Here is a 15,526-nt window from a genome sequence, read left to right on the forward strand (position 1 = left end):
GTCTGTATTTTGTGCCGCACTGGTGTAAAAACTGATTCAGGAATGATTGAACTCCCTCTTCCAGTTGGAGAAGGACTTTTTAATGTAGAGTCGAGCGCATGCCAGGCCGTTGGAGGTGCACAGCTGCAGATTGGCGTCTGCAGCTCGGGACCTTTCCAGATCGTCGAACCCAGCCAGTCAGTAGGATCACAGACCTGAAGACCAGACGATTCAATGGACCCACCACTTTACCCCCGAGCGTGTAACTTGTGAAAGTATCTTTTCTTCCCGGTTTATTCTGAAGTCCAGTGTTCTTGGGAACGCCACTCCACATAAGATCGGCAAACCCGGAGTTTGTAGTTCCCATTTCAAGCCGTAAGTCGGTCGCTGTGTCACAGCAGTGTCGCTAGCCCGTGCTTGCTAAGAGACTCTTTTAATATTTGCCCGGCAGAAAATTTGTTCTAAGGCGCGCGACCTGCCTTCAGCGTCATAGCCCGCCAACGTCAGAAAGAGCGCGAGGCCGGGCTTAGTAAACAAGCTCTCGGCGACGGTGAAAGTTGTGAGAGCTGTGAGTGAGGTTTGGGTTGAAAACGATTAAGAAAACGTCCCTGTAATCGGAGATCTGTGTGAGCGCCACTATTTGCTTTAAGAGAAGGGTGCTGACTTGATACGTGTGCTCTAAATTGTTCTCTCCCCAATCCCGTTGTAATGGGATATGAAGACCTGTATCAGGACGGGACTGTTGTCCCTTTTTAATCGGACTGTGATCCTGTCCCTGTTTGAGTTCTCATACTTTCGTCTGTTGCAACGTAGGGCTGAAAATACTGACGACCGTCACTATAACGGAAATCTCCCGCCATGTAATAAGTGCTGTTCCCGTCGCGCGGTAAGGCGGGGAGCATTCGATCAGCATTTTTGTAGACACGGAAGCTGTAGTCGTTTGTGGAAGGATCGAAGATCATGTCGTGATTGTCAATGTCGATTTCAGTCGCGAACCAGTGCAGCAAAAGAAGACCGTGCCGGGGGAAGGCTCTGCCGAACGTGAGACTTCTGAGGTCCAAAATCTCTGAGAGTTCGTATGTCATCCGTGGAGGCCAGAGAGATGGTGATAAGCAAAAGGCAGAGTTTATCCGGTAATGGACCTGCAGATGTACTATACATGGCTCAGGTATATATTTCAGTTTGGTTGATATTTTTGTTATTGTAAGGAAAGATTACTTAAGAAAATTCTTAAGAATAAGTCACAGCCTATTTTAAATACTTTTAAATATATAAGAATTGCTTTTGAATATTGTGTTATGCAAGAAACATCTCATGGATGCACTGGGTCGCATCATCAGTGATGTAACCTGGAGTCATCAGATGTTTCGGGTCTCAACATCAGACACCCTCGCCCAGGGGACCCAGCCGGGGTCGATCAAGCCCTGACTTGCATCCCAGCAGCTGCCCACAGATCAGCCCTTTTGAGCCAAAGCCATCTTGTGGCTTTCTCTGCGGCTTCAGTTGCAGATTGTATGGCCCTCTTCTTAGCCGTTCCTGAGATGTCCAGTCGACTAAGAGCTCTGCAGATGGAGCAAGCTGCAAAGTCTCTACAGCCCACTTCATTGGGCTCATAGCTCGTCCTCCAGCCTCTGCCTCTGCACATCAACAGTACCTGGTACTTGGCATGCTTCCTCTCGTTGGCTTCCTCCATGCGCTCATCCCAGGGCACTGTAAGCTCCTGCATGATCAGTTGTTTTGAAGTGGCAGAGGTGATGATCATGACTGGGCGGAGTGATGTTTCGGCTATGTGCTGAGGGAACTTCAGCTGCCTTCCCAGATCAACCTGGAATTGCCAATCGGAGGCTGTGTGGAGGAGGTCCGTTGTTGTTCTGGATCGTGCCTGCGGTTTATCTCCCTCTTTGATAAGAGTGATTACCTTCTTTTGGGCGTGATGGTGTTTACTGGTGTTGATGGCTGAGGCTATGCTCTCAGCGACTGCCTTAAGCACCCGGTCATGACGCCACCTATAGCGACCATCTGCAAGTACCTTTGGGCAGCTAATGTGGAGATGTTCCAAAGAGCCTCTTCCAGAGCAAAGGAGGCAGGTAGGTGTCTCATTCTTTCCCCAAGCATGGAGGTTTGCTGGGCTTGGCAGGGCGTCGTAAACCACCTGCACCAGGAACTGGACATGATAGATGTCTGCCTGCATGATGTTTGACCAGGAAATCCTGTGCTGCAGTAGGTTCTCCCACCTAGTCCACACTCCCTGTTGCCGGAGTCCCACCGCCCTGCTAACTCGCTCTTCCTCCATGCCTGCTCAGATCTCTTCCTGGAGTAGATGGTGTCTCTGGGCTTTGCTGACCTGGGTCTTTGGAAGGCCACAAGACTCTCGGTAAGATAGAATGCTGGTACATCCAGGCTTTAAATCGACCAGGCAGGGCGGACTTGTCGACCTTGGTGAGTCAAGCTTCAAGCTCGTTGTTGGACTTCTGGACAGCAGCTGAATATTTCAGGTTTGCGTGAAATAGCTTGCCTGGGCTCTTAACTGGTTGTTCTGAGAATGACAATTCCAGAGATTAAAAAATGATGCTTGTCGGTCACTTTCCCCCTCTTCAGCACAATGGATCATGAGTTAGAGGGCTTAAAGCTCATCCTTGCCCAGGTGATAAGCCTCTCAAGTCCTTGCACGATCTACCTGCTTCCTGGGACAGATGTAGTTGTGATGGTAAGATCGTCCATGAAAGCTCTAATGGGGGGCTGCCGCACACCAGTCTTGATTAGGGGAGCTCTGCATTCCACCTCGGCTGACTTGACAACCATGTTCATGGCAAGGGCAAAGAGAATAACACTTGGTACAGCCTGTTATTATTCCTTTCCCAAGACGATGCCAGTCTGATGTTATTGACCGAGAAGTGCCCTTCATCCTGAAATTACTGTAGTAATCTTGGATGAGATCCTTGATCTTACTGGGAACATGGTGGTGGTGAAGTGTTAGCTCGAGCAGCTTGTGTGGTATGGAACCATAAGCATTGGCCAGGTCCAACCACAACACAACTAGGTCACCTCTGGGCTTCTCTGATGAGTTGTGTAACTACCCCTGTGTGCTCCAAACATCCAGAAACTCCGGGAATCCCACCTTTCTGTACTGAGATGTCAATAAAGTTGTTCTTGAGGAGAAACTTGGTCAGTCTTCGTGAGATGATGCTAAAAAACGCCTCCCCTTTCACACTCAGTAATGAAACTGAGACTGGTTGATGTTTCTAGAGTTCTCCTCTTTTGGGATCCAAACTCCCTCAGCACACCTCCACTGGTAAGTGACTCTCCCCCTTCACCATATCACTTTCAAGATCCTCGATAAGTGCCGGAGAAGTTCAGGACAACACTTGTAGACCAGGTAGGGTACACCGCTAGGGCCTGCCGTGGATGCTGAGTGACCTCTCTTAATAAGTTCCTCCACCTCCTTCAAACTTGGCTACCTCAGATCGAATCTGTTGGTCAGACATTGGTCAGACCAATTGGAGATATTCTCCTGAGAAATAAATACATGTTAAATGTTCTCTGAAGTAGAATCCCATTGATGTTACCATAAAATATTGTATGTGTAAAATATTATAAGTGGTTGATTCACCTGCAGTTTGTCCAGGTGGAGATCTGAGACAAAACACAACGGTTATGAGTGAAGACATTTATAAGCACTAGGTCTACACCTATGGTCACGTTTTCATTTTACAATTTTACAAGAATATGCAAGAGAAAGCAAAACAAGCTGTTACTCCACATTTTATCAGTTCATATAAATATCTGGCATATCTGTTTATATCTTATCAAGGAGTATGTGAGGCATGAATTGATTACAGCTATTTGATCACGATGTGACCGTAAATGGCACAATCCTTTCCCAACAAGGACTGAAGATGTTATTGATTAACTATTTGAAAAGGTCATGACACTTAGCTGCTATTGAAATCATGATTATAGACACACATGCTTGGTATATAGTTTCATCACACTATTTACACAGCTGAGAAGTCCAGTGAAAAGAGATTTGTGTGTGTACAAATGAAATATTTATAAATATGTGGATATAATACAGTCATGACTAAATATATTTATAATCACCTATTAAGCCTACATGGTTTATCAATAGCAGTAACAGTTCAGTTAGTGATACACAATGTGTGTGTGTGTGTGTGTGTGTGTGTGTGTGTGTGTGTGTGTGTGTGTGTGTGTGTGTGTGTGTTTGAGTGAGAGAGAGAGAGAGAGAGAGAGGCATGAATGAATTGTCTTAACATATGGCATGTCTTAACATAACGCCATTATTTCACACATTTTCTACCTCACAGTGTTGTAGTAAACTAGAGTACATGTACATCTCAATACGAAATACAATACATTTTTAACGTTCAGTGTCAAATATGTAGCAAATTGTAGATCAAAATATAAATTTGCCAGTATAATGAGAATTTGTACTTACCATACATAGGTTTTTGTAACTACATAAACATGATAGTTTTAGTCAAACTTTCCTTTGTGTTTTAACATTTATGTAAGCTTTGCTAGACAAGCTTTGGCTTTCAATTGTTACCTAATTGAAAAAGCCTTAGCCTAAATTACTGCAGAGTTAACATGCTGACAGCATAAATGACAGACTGCCATAACTGATGGACATTGGTAGCTATGGCTAAAAGGGGTTGAGTGTGGTATGAGCTAACATGTTTTATTAGCTGAGCTAGTGGTGATACTGCTTTTATATAGATGTTCACCCTTTGAAGTTCAGTCCATATCAAAAACATGCAGATCATTTATAATGGGAACAATCAAACAAGAACAGGCAGGAAGGAGGAATAAATATGAACACCAGAAATAGGAAAACAAGGAATTAGGAATGCTGCTCCATAATGTTCACATAAACTGGAGAGAGTTACTGTGTTACTGTGAGGAAACGGTACTTACATGTATGTGTCTGTAGCAACGAGGCCATACACTGGATGTAGGTGGTCTGAAGAAGACACATTAAAAATAAGTGTATACCTTACTCTGCCACAAGATGGCAGTCACGACATTGCACCGTTTTTCTTTCTTTTTTTTAAAGCGCCATTCTCACAGGAAAATGTTAAGGACATTATGAGACATTGACATCACCAAAATCTTAATCTACATAGAGCTGTCTATCTGTGAATCTCTCGCTGAAGAGCTTAGAACACAAATCACAGAGGTTGCTTTCTGTATTTCTATAGGTTTCTATATTTCTGCATAAATTGGACCTAAAACTCCATGAGATTGTCACACAAGTCCTAAAAGTAGATAAAGAGAACCAAGTCAAACAAATGAGACAAAATATTAGACTCTGTCGTTTGTTTATTGAAAATGATCCAGTATTATCTGTGAGTTGCAAAAGTATGTGAACCTTTAGGATTAGCAGATCATTTGAAGATGAAATATGAGTCCACTGCTCCACTGCTGCGCTCCCTTCATTGGCTCCCTGTAGCTGCATGCATCAGATTTAAAACCTTGATGCTTGCCTACAAAGCCAAAAATGGACCAGCTCCTTCATACATGAGGTCAATGATCAAAACCCGATCTGTACCTCGAGTACTTCGAACCTAAAGTACGACTCGGCTTGAAATACCTTGCTTCAGGCCTCATGGATGACAAGCATCGAGACTATTTTCTGTCCTGGCTCCAAGATGGTGGAATGAACTCCCACTTGCTGTCTGGACAGCAGAGTCCCTTGCAGTCTTCAAATGCAGACTGAAGACCCATCTATATGTAGAATATTTAAAGGATAACTGACTCCCATATGGACTGACTAATTTAGTACTTATTGTAGGGTATTGTTTATGTTGTTTAACAAACTCTAGCACTTATTGTTTATAGCACTTATCATTGTTTAAGATAGACCTTATGTATTTTGCACTTCTAGCTATCAGTATTGATTCCTGTATTCTACAGTATTCTAGTTCATTGGTATGTTTAATTCTAACCTACTATACTGTACTTGGATATATTCTATGAGTAAATGACAAAGCACTTTTGTAAGTTGCTCTGGATAAGAGCGTCTGCTAAATTCCGTAAATGTAAACGTAAATGTGTCAGGTGTTTTCAATCAATGAGATGATAAGGTGTGAGGGGGTACCCTTTTATTTTTTATTTAAATAATAAATTTATGCAGAAATATAGAAACTTCTAAAGGGTTGACAAACTTTCAAGCACCACTGTATGTTGTGTCCATTTAAAAGTAATATTAATTAATATTGTGGTTTGTGGAGGCAATATCAGAGATTTTGTTTTCAAAGACAGCAGTATTGTCATAATGACTGAGGCTGAAATGAAACAAACTAATTCTAAATATGTTGTGTACAAACTGAGAACAAAGATCTCCTTACACAAAGTGAAAAATTGCAGGGGTGTTCATCTGACCACTATCAGCATCATAACGCTGGTCATTGACGCCGGTCCTGCCATTTCATTTTTGATAATCTACTTGCTCATTTTTAGGCCAACTAACATTCCTCTTTCTTCCCTTTTGTTAAGGATTGACACAAGGGGTGGGAAACAAAGGAACCAGTACTGCTGGAATCTAAAAAGGCTCATGGCAAATGGCCTCCACATCAGACTGGATATTATCAGCTATAGTCTAGATCTGAGAGGTATTTTAGTCCACTGATATAGAAATATGGGCAGGACAGTTTTGGATATTAATTTTATTTTGAATTGGTATTTCATTAAAATGATCAGTCCCTATAATAATTAATGTTACTACTAATTAATGATCAGTGATCAAACAGTGCAGCAATTAACAGTAGACAAGCAGATTACATTGACATTAATTTTCTGGTATTTACTCATTGCACATTCAGATGCCTAGTTTATGTGCAATTTGATTTATTCCTCTAAAAGAGACAATGCAGTATTTACCCAGAGAACTCTGCATTACAGCTGTTTGTTCTTATTTATGCCACGCTTTCTTTACCCAGAACAACAACAAAAGGCAAACCATAATCATCACTCATCACGTTTAATGTTCAATCTGCATCATTTTCCATTAAAATTGCAATAAAAAGGACAGATTTATTAATACCTCACACTTCAAAAATATTACAGTAGTTCAGTGATTAAGATACTTGACTTTTAACTGAATTCAAGATTCAGTTAGAGACCACCACTGCCAAGTTAGCACTGTTGGGCCCCTGAGCAAAGTCCTTAACCCTCACTTGCAATTGTAAAAGTGTCATCTAAATGTTGTAAATGTGTGTTTATAATTAATCTGTTAAGTATTGTGCAAATTTCATGCTCTGGCTATGTGTGCGATGGCCGTTATTCTAGCTTTTCTAAGGGAGTACACCCTGGCATGGTCTGCCTGACCTTCAATGCCATAGAACAGAGATAATGCAAGGATTGAGAGACCCTGAAAGAAGCAGAAACCCACCTGTTTTTGACTATGCATAAATGTAAATTAAGTATGCATCTCACCTTGAATTCTGGTGAGACCCACGTATCATAGAACACATTGTAATGATCTGACAAAGCTACATTCTTAACAGAGGCTGATATGTTGACAAGTTTTGAAAAGGTCAAATTCAGAGTGTGACCATGAGAGTGTGCGCTACCAGCCACAAACTAAAAGAGACTAAGAGTCCAGTATAGCACAGAGATCCTTTGGCATAATTGTCATTGGGATTGTCAGCATGTATGTTAAAATCACCAGTAATTACAAAACAGTCAATCTGTAAATTCCCCAATAAAATCTGCAATGTAGTAATGTACTTTGGAGGCCTATAGGCCATTAATAATACTATTCTTGGCATATAAATAACACTGCTACTTATCAATAGCCAACCATTACAAATATAATTAATTCTGAATATATTTAAATCGGCATGCCACTTGAGGAGACTGAACAGTCAATAAAATTCTGCTAATGGTTTACATATTACAGCTCTGCTGCATAACACACCACTATTGTTTTTAAGAAATATAACGCTAGGTCAAGTAGAGTTATCAGCGTTTTTCAACCTGTTTGCATATCGGCATGTTCTAAAAATTTGTCTGGCACAAAGTGAGGCGGAATCTCACGTCGTACACGGGTAGTTGTTTTTTTTTTTTTGTTTTTTTTTTAAGTGGCTTGTTCTAAGCGTTTGGCATAGAAAATGGACCTTTTGCAGAACTCAATTCAGGGAGAATATATTCGGAAACACTGTTGCGTATACAGGGAAACCGGGAGTTTTAGCGTGTAACGTCAAGAGTGTGCGCCATTGTTGCGTTTTGACGCCAGAGTGTGCGCCATTATCACCATTGTTTACACAATACTATGATCATGGCGCGCTTCTGACGAGTTGTGCTGCTTTGTTGAAATATGCTACCGTAGACTGCTGCGTGCTCCTTATATTTCGGGAGTAGCGTGTGGGAGGTTTTGTTGATCTCACTTTAACGTCTGTCTCCACTCACATACAGATAGGAATCAAACCGGTAAGGCTCGTTAGAGACCAGGAAGGCTCAGCAGTCGATGTGGAATAAACTTCATTTACTGAATAACGGCAGGACAACCATACAGAATTAAACATTTCAACTGATGCAGTGTGATATTTCTTAAGTTATGATGTTCGCAGGTGAGTTTACGGCGGTGTAGTTTACTGTGCTTATATGATGCTATGATGTGATGTGTACTGATATGGTATAGCAAGCTACTACGTGCTAAATATGCTTATAATAAACAACTACATTTGATGCAAACTGCCTCAATGGATTTTATCAGCATGAGCGTGTAAAGTAAACTAATATATTTACGGAGTTTGCGATAGCAAGTAGACGCTAAACTTACAGATAAGATAGTAGCGTGCAAACGAACACATATGCTATTACCGAAGCATCACTTCAGTACAATAAACAGATTATCACTCAATTTATAACGTTTAATACATATCAAACGTACCAATTAACTCACACGAGGTCACGAACGCATATCAGATAAATAGTTGGAGTCCGTTAACTCTCTTAACGAATCCTCTTCCTTAGCGTCCTTTGTCTCCTTCCGGCTCGGTCCGGGTGGAAACTGCCGCCGGATTCTCAGCCTTCGTGACAGGTCGAGTATCGATAAACTAGTATCCCCTATATAATTTCTATCAGAACAGAATCATATTATTTACATCACTAATTGCTCCATGTGCACTGTAAGAATAAAGGCAGCATCTCTCTATTCAAAATTTCAGAGGTATCGTATCCTGATACGCTGTCCCCTATCATTTTACATCATTATTTACTCCTCTCTGTGAACATGTCGAATTTAAAATCAAGGATTTAGAAATGCATCTTCTCTTCATAAAAAAATGTTAAAAAGTGGGGTGTGATATTGATCCCAGATTTTCATTAATTCCAATTTTGAACTCAAATCAGAGATAAGGTATAAGGAAGGTACATTTGTATTAGTAAAAGGTAAACTTGAACATATAAACAGGGTTTTAATACCAATGAATACATATAGTATGCATATATACATTGCCTGGCCAAAAAAAAGGTCACCTCTAATATTTCGTTGGACCACCTTTAGCTTTGATTATGGCATGCATTCGTTGTGGCATTGTTTCCACAAGCTTCTGCAATGTCACAACATTTATTTCTGTCCAGAGTTGCATTAATTTTTCCCCAAGATCTTGTATTGATGATGGGAGATTTGGACCACTGCGCAAAGTCTTCTCCAGCACATCCCAAAGATTCTCAACTTTATTCAAATTGTGAAAGAGTAGTTCAGGGAGCATGAGACATCATTTTCACACATGGATTGGCCACCACAGAGTCCAGACCTGAAACCCATTAATTGGGGTATAATTCACATTTAATTTCTTCAATTCTTGTAACCATTAACTTTACTATTTATGGTATTAATAAACTATTTAAACATTAAGTCATTTTTAGTTCATTTGTTAATTCATTCATTAATTCCTTGCATGCCTTGCTATAGTTAAGACCCATACAAATGTCTCATAGTGCTTGGTGATAATATAGGCAACAGCATGATTTAATGCAGTCTGATTAATTGGTCTGTAACTCCTTAATAAATGTTGAGCCCTGTCCCAGTTATAACATGCATTATCCTTCCAGTTTATTGTTCTCCATCATTTTAACACTTTGACTGTACTACAAAAGTGGGGATCCTTTCCAGTGAGATCACCCCTACAGTGGATATTTCACACAACAAATTGGGAGCTTTTTGTGACACAGTTCATGTACACTATGTGTTTGTGAATTTTTGGTGACTTTTATTACTTTTATTCTTGCAGTGCACTTGGAGTTGTAATGTAGTTCTAAATGAGGCATCAGTCAACATTCCAGTATTTAACCTCTACAATGTTTTCTTGGGTGTTCATCAAGATGTAGTGTTAAATATAAATAAATGGTCTGAAAGACCCATTGGGCCTTTTTTACAGCCTTCCAAATTCAAATGCATATCTACACTCTGCATTAAAAAAATTATTTATTCTTGAATGAACTGCGGGCAGGTGGAGTAAAAACTAAATTTCATATCAGATTTTGCAAGTCCCTCCAAATATCTGTTAAGCCCAGCTCTTGTATTTTTTTAACTTTGTTTTCAACATGACTTTCTCATTGTCTAAGGTCACCACCTGGATTTAATTAAGCAAATAGGCAAGAGCCTCCCACTGCATAATTACTGCATGGGTGATTATGTTTCAGCTGGCAACAAGTTATTTAACCCTAACTGATGCAGTGAGTAGCTTTTTATTTGTTAAACAACCATGTCAAAAGACACATCCTGTGGTCCTGGAAAAGATGTTAATCTGTTTCAGAAGGGTCAAATTAATGGCATGCATCAAGCAGAGAAAACATCTAAGGAGATTGCTGAAACTACTAAAATCAGGTTAAGAACTGTCCAATGCATTATTAAAAAGTGGAAGGACAGTGGGGAAACATCATCTTCGAGGAAGTAATGTGGTCGGAAAAAAATCTTGAATGATTGTGATCAGCGATCACTTAAACGTGTGGTGAAATTAAATCAAAGAAAAACAACAATAGAACTCAGGGATATGTTTAATAGTGAAAGTAAGAGCATTCCCACATGCACACTGTGAAGTGAACTCAAGGGATTGGGACTAAACAGCTGTGTAGCCTTAAGAAAACCACTTGTCAGTGAGGCTAACTGGCAAAAACGGCTTCAATTTGTTAGGGAGCATAAAGATTGAGCTCTGGAGCAATGGAAGAAGGTCATGTGGTCTGATGAGTCTAGATTTACCCTGTTCCAGAGTGATGGGAACATCAGGGTAAAAAGACAGGTGGCTGATTTGATGCGCCCATCATGCCTGTTGCCTACTATGCAAGCCTGTGGGGGCAGTGCTATGATCTGGGGTTGCTGCAGTTGATCAGGTATAGGTTCAGCAATGTTATGTGCCCAAAGAATGAGGTCAGCTGACTACCTGAATATACTCAATGAATTTTTTCTTCCCTGATGGCACGGGCATATTCCAAGATGACAATGCCAGGATTCATCAGGCTCAAATTGTGAAAGAGTAGTTCAGGGAGCATGAAACATTTTCACACATGGATTGGCCACCACAGAGTCCAGACCTGAAACCCATTAATTAATAATAATTAGCTACGATCATCTCAGATAGATTAGCTGTTAGTTAAACCAAATAAATCTTCATCTGATGAACATATCAACCATCAGAAAGGGGGGAAATGTGAGCTCAGTGATTTTCAGTGTGACATGATTGTTGGTGTCAGATGGACTGGTTTGAGTATTTCTAGAACTGTTGATCTCCTGGGATTTTCAGCACAACAGTCTTTGGTTTAGTCAGAATAAAAAGAACTTTATTCAAGAATTGTATGTCTATTTCTTAATCCTAGAGAACTGGCAAAACATCTTCAGGGACAATTTAGTAAATTTATTTCATAAACACTAAACAGCAGAATATGGCATTTAATGATTATTAATTGTATTTAGAATTTTTTAAATATAAATATAAAATATATTTAGAATTACATTTATTAATGTATAGTTATTAGGGGACTTAGACATGTTTATTGTACAGTTACTGTTTTTTTTCAGATGACTCAAGGTACCCTATAGTTGGATAAACTTACACCTAACATGAGGCAAGTTGAGCCAAAAGACCACTTTTTTGGGACCCCATATTTTGTCATCTGAGTTATGCACACTGCTAAGGTTTCAATGGATGCCACATTCTGAACTTGTTTTGTATGCATTAGTTTTATTCATGTCTCATATTCTCTAGGATGCAGGTCGACTTAAATAAAAATCAACTCATCATTCACTACTCTCCCTTATCAGGTGGTTGGAAATCATTCAAGAGCAGATAGCAAATCATATAATGTTGTTGGAGTTAACATGGTGTATGGTGGCAGAGGAAGATTGAATGGTGTAATTGTGAAGGGTATAGGGAAGTAAAATGATTTGACTCACAACAGAATCTGAGAAATTCAGATTAATCTTCAACAAAAGGTTTTATTATTTAAAAAATATTATTAATGTCTTGTTGCTGCTGCACCTGGTTGCTAACTCGTCTTTTTTTTTTTTGGAGGCAGGGATAAATTTGTCAGTACTTTCCTCTCATTAACGAGCTACGTTTGTTTACAGAGAACACAAGCTGCACGCCATCAGCTAATTTTACAAACATGTTGCTCACCTCGAACGTGTGTTCGACAGCAAGGTTGGAAATATTTATAGGTGTGGAAACAGAATCCAAAACTGCAGCAGTACATATCGATGAGTAGCACAGAACAGCTGTCGTAGCTAGCCAAACAGGACTTGTTTACACATAAATGTAGCATACAGTTACTCTATTCTAATATGATACCCAGGAACAACTCCACTTCTTTATTACTCCACAAATACGATTCACCCTTTTCTCGATCAGCCATTCTTGTTAACCTTTCGGTAATAACTATTGTAAGACCACAAATGCGCATATCAGTTTTAACAGCGTGTTTTTACTTTTTTTTTCCTGTGGATGGAGATGTTTTTAATTTTATTATTATTATTATTTTTTTTTTTTTACAAATTGTGCTTTTGTACACATTAAAAACCGGAGGAATTAAACCACTCCAATTCTGGCGAAAACATCCGTGTACGTGACCAGGACACAAACGTCAGATCACAACACGGAAAAGAAACGAAAGTGAAACTTTTAACTAAATATTCGCTTCCTGATTTCGACGCGCCTTGGCAGGGTGAGTGGAGAAAAATATTGAAAACATTTTTAATTAAAATCTTTTGCCTTTTGAAACTTTTACTTATTATAACTGTTTAAATGTATTAACAATAACAGTCGTATAAGTAAGCTGATCTAGCGAAAAAGTAAAGTTCAGGCCTGAGCATTTGCGATAGCTAACCTAGCTAGCTAATGCTACGTTGATGTTGAAATATATCAGTTAGCTAACCTGTTTTGATCCAATGCTTGATTAATATGTTGTTTTCTTTGTTTTGTATAAACCTAATTGTTCCAGCTTTTGACTGGTTAAAGGAGGCTGGCCTATTTATCTAGTTAACTTCTTAGCTAGTTATCTAAAGAACGTATAGCATAATGGCGCCTAGCCAGCGCGCATTTTTTGGTTCACAGAACATTTTGCGTCGCATCAGGTGACAGATGTTGTCGTTGTATTGGACAATATACATTTAGGAGAATATCTTTTCTGTTTATCATGTATAACACCACTCAATAGAGAACAAATTACTATCGTTGTTATATTATATATAGGTTCAACAAATGGAACTGTGACCGCGGTCATGCGTTGAAGAATGATGTGCGCGCCTACATCGTGTATTACGGTTTGTGAAACTACTTATGGGGAACGTTTACTCGCACTTTAATGCAGACATTGAAAATTTAAAAGGGATGTGTTCTACAGCTTAATTAAACACATCTTGCTTAGGTCTAATGGATCAAAAGAGAAACGTCAGATGAGCTCGAGCTTGATGGGCCCCTGTAGGCTGTACCTGGATTTCTTATATGTCATCAGGTCCCCAGAGTTGTATGCAGCAGTAAATGCCTTCAGTTTGGCACGCATATCACTGTTGACCCATGGTTTCTGGTTAGGAAAAGACGTTGTGTTGCTTCTAGTAACAATAATACACTTACTAATGTTGCCTGTGACGGAAATCATGTCTTCGTAGATGTTACCTCCAGCTGCCTCTTAGAAGAGCTGGCACTGGTTCTCATTATCACCATGGTGAGAGGAATTATATAAATTATATAAAGTACATTTTGCATGGAATAGTGTCGTTAACATTAAGACATTTTGAATCTGGTGCAGTATGTGAAAGAAAGGACTGTTTTTTTCTGACCAGTCAATGGATCGACCCATTATGTTCACCAATGGGTGTTTACTTTTAACATTGTCTTGTTTCTCTCTCTCTCTGAGTATGGACCCATTTTCAATTGGAAAAAGTAATAGGAGACCCAGTCTTTATAACGTGACTGTGAATAACCAACATAAATAGCATGAGCGTGGTTAACCAGGTTTATCATCTCAAACTCTGTTCCCATCAGTAAAATTAATTGGATCGTTGACTGCTCTGTTGATGTAGCTTATTTAGGTGTGCTTACTTGAGAACTACTTTTGATGTGCATTTTGTTGATGTATTTTTTGTAATTCTGATTCCAGAACAGTGATATGGAGTTTTGTCATTGTATTGGTTTCATGAGAAAGTTGTATTTTAAAACCTTTTGATTCTGTTCACACAGAATGAAGCTAGAAAGAGCATCTCCAGCTCCAACATGCGTATCTGCCAAATCTGACCAATCAATGGATCGACCCATTATGTTCAGCAATGGGTGAGTTTACTTTATCACAAACATTTCTCTTTGTCAGTATGGACTCATTCCCAATATGGAAAAGTAAGAGGATACCCAGGCTCATTACATCAAGAGTATGAATAAACAACATAGTGTAACTTTGAGCGGTCGGTAGGCGGGCGCATGTGCGGAGAAGAGCGAGATTTATTCAGGACAAATCCAGAATCAGAGTCGTTAAAGCAGTCCAGGGTCAAAGAGCCAACACGGAGAGTACGGGGATACATGAGCAAACAAAACAAACACACGGAGGCAAACAGGGCAAGCAGGCTAAAACAAAGACTTGGGAAATCTCAGGGCTAAGAAAACACAAAGGCACGGAGTACAAACTTATGGGCTTTGCAAAAACATCAAAACAACCAAACACACAACCATTCAACATAAATGCAATGAAGCCTAACAATGAACAGCCAAAACACTGGGATCAAGACAGGGTTTAAATACATGAACTTAATAGTAGAAATGATAGACAGGTGTGAAAAATCAAACGAGGGGAGGAGAAAACGAAACCATGGAACGGAACTAAAAAACACAAGACAGGGAAACCACGGAAGCTAGAACCTGGGAGGGACTGATCGTGACAAATAGTTAGCATGAATATGTTTAAGCATTTTCTCAAGAGTTTCTCGAGGGAGAAGGATAAACTATAAAAAGAAATAGACTGAGCTAAGAACATTTTACTGCTTTGACATGACTTAGAAGTCCTGAAATCATCAACTGAGCACAACCATGCAGTTCCC

At 39.7% G+C, this 15,526-nt stretch overlaps 1 pseudogene; it reads right to left on the reverse strand.

Moving 5' to 3' along the window:
* Nucleotides 1-1,396: 1,396 nt before the first annotated feature.
* LOC118241995 lies at nt 1,397-4,442 on the reverse strand (annotated as a pseudogene).
* Between the last annotated feature and the right edge of the window lie 11,084 nt (nt 4,443-15,526).

Source organism: Electrophorus electricus, chromosome 9, assembly GCF_013358815.1.
Source record: "Electrophorus electricus isolate fEleEle1 chromosome 9, fEleEle1.pri, whole genome shotgun sequence".
Classification (NCBI taxonomy): domain Eukaryota; kingdom Metazoa; phylum Chordata; class Actinopteri; order Gymnotiformes; family Gymnotidae; genus Electrophorus; species Electrophorus electricus.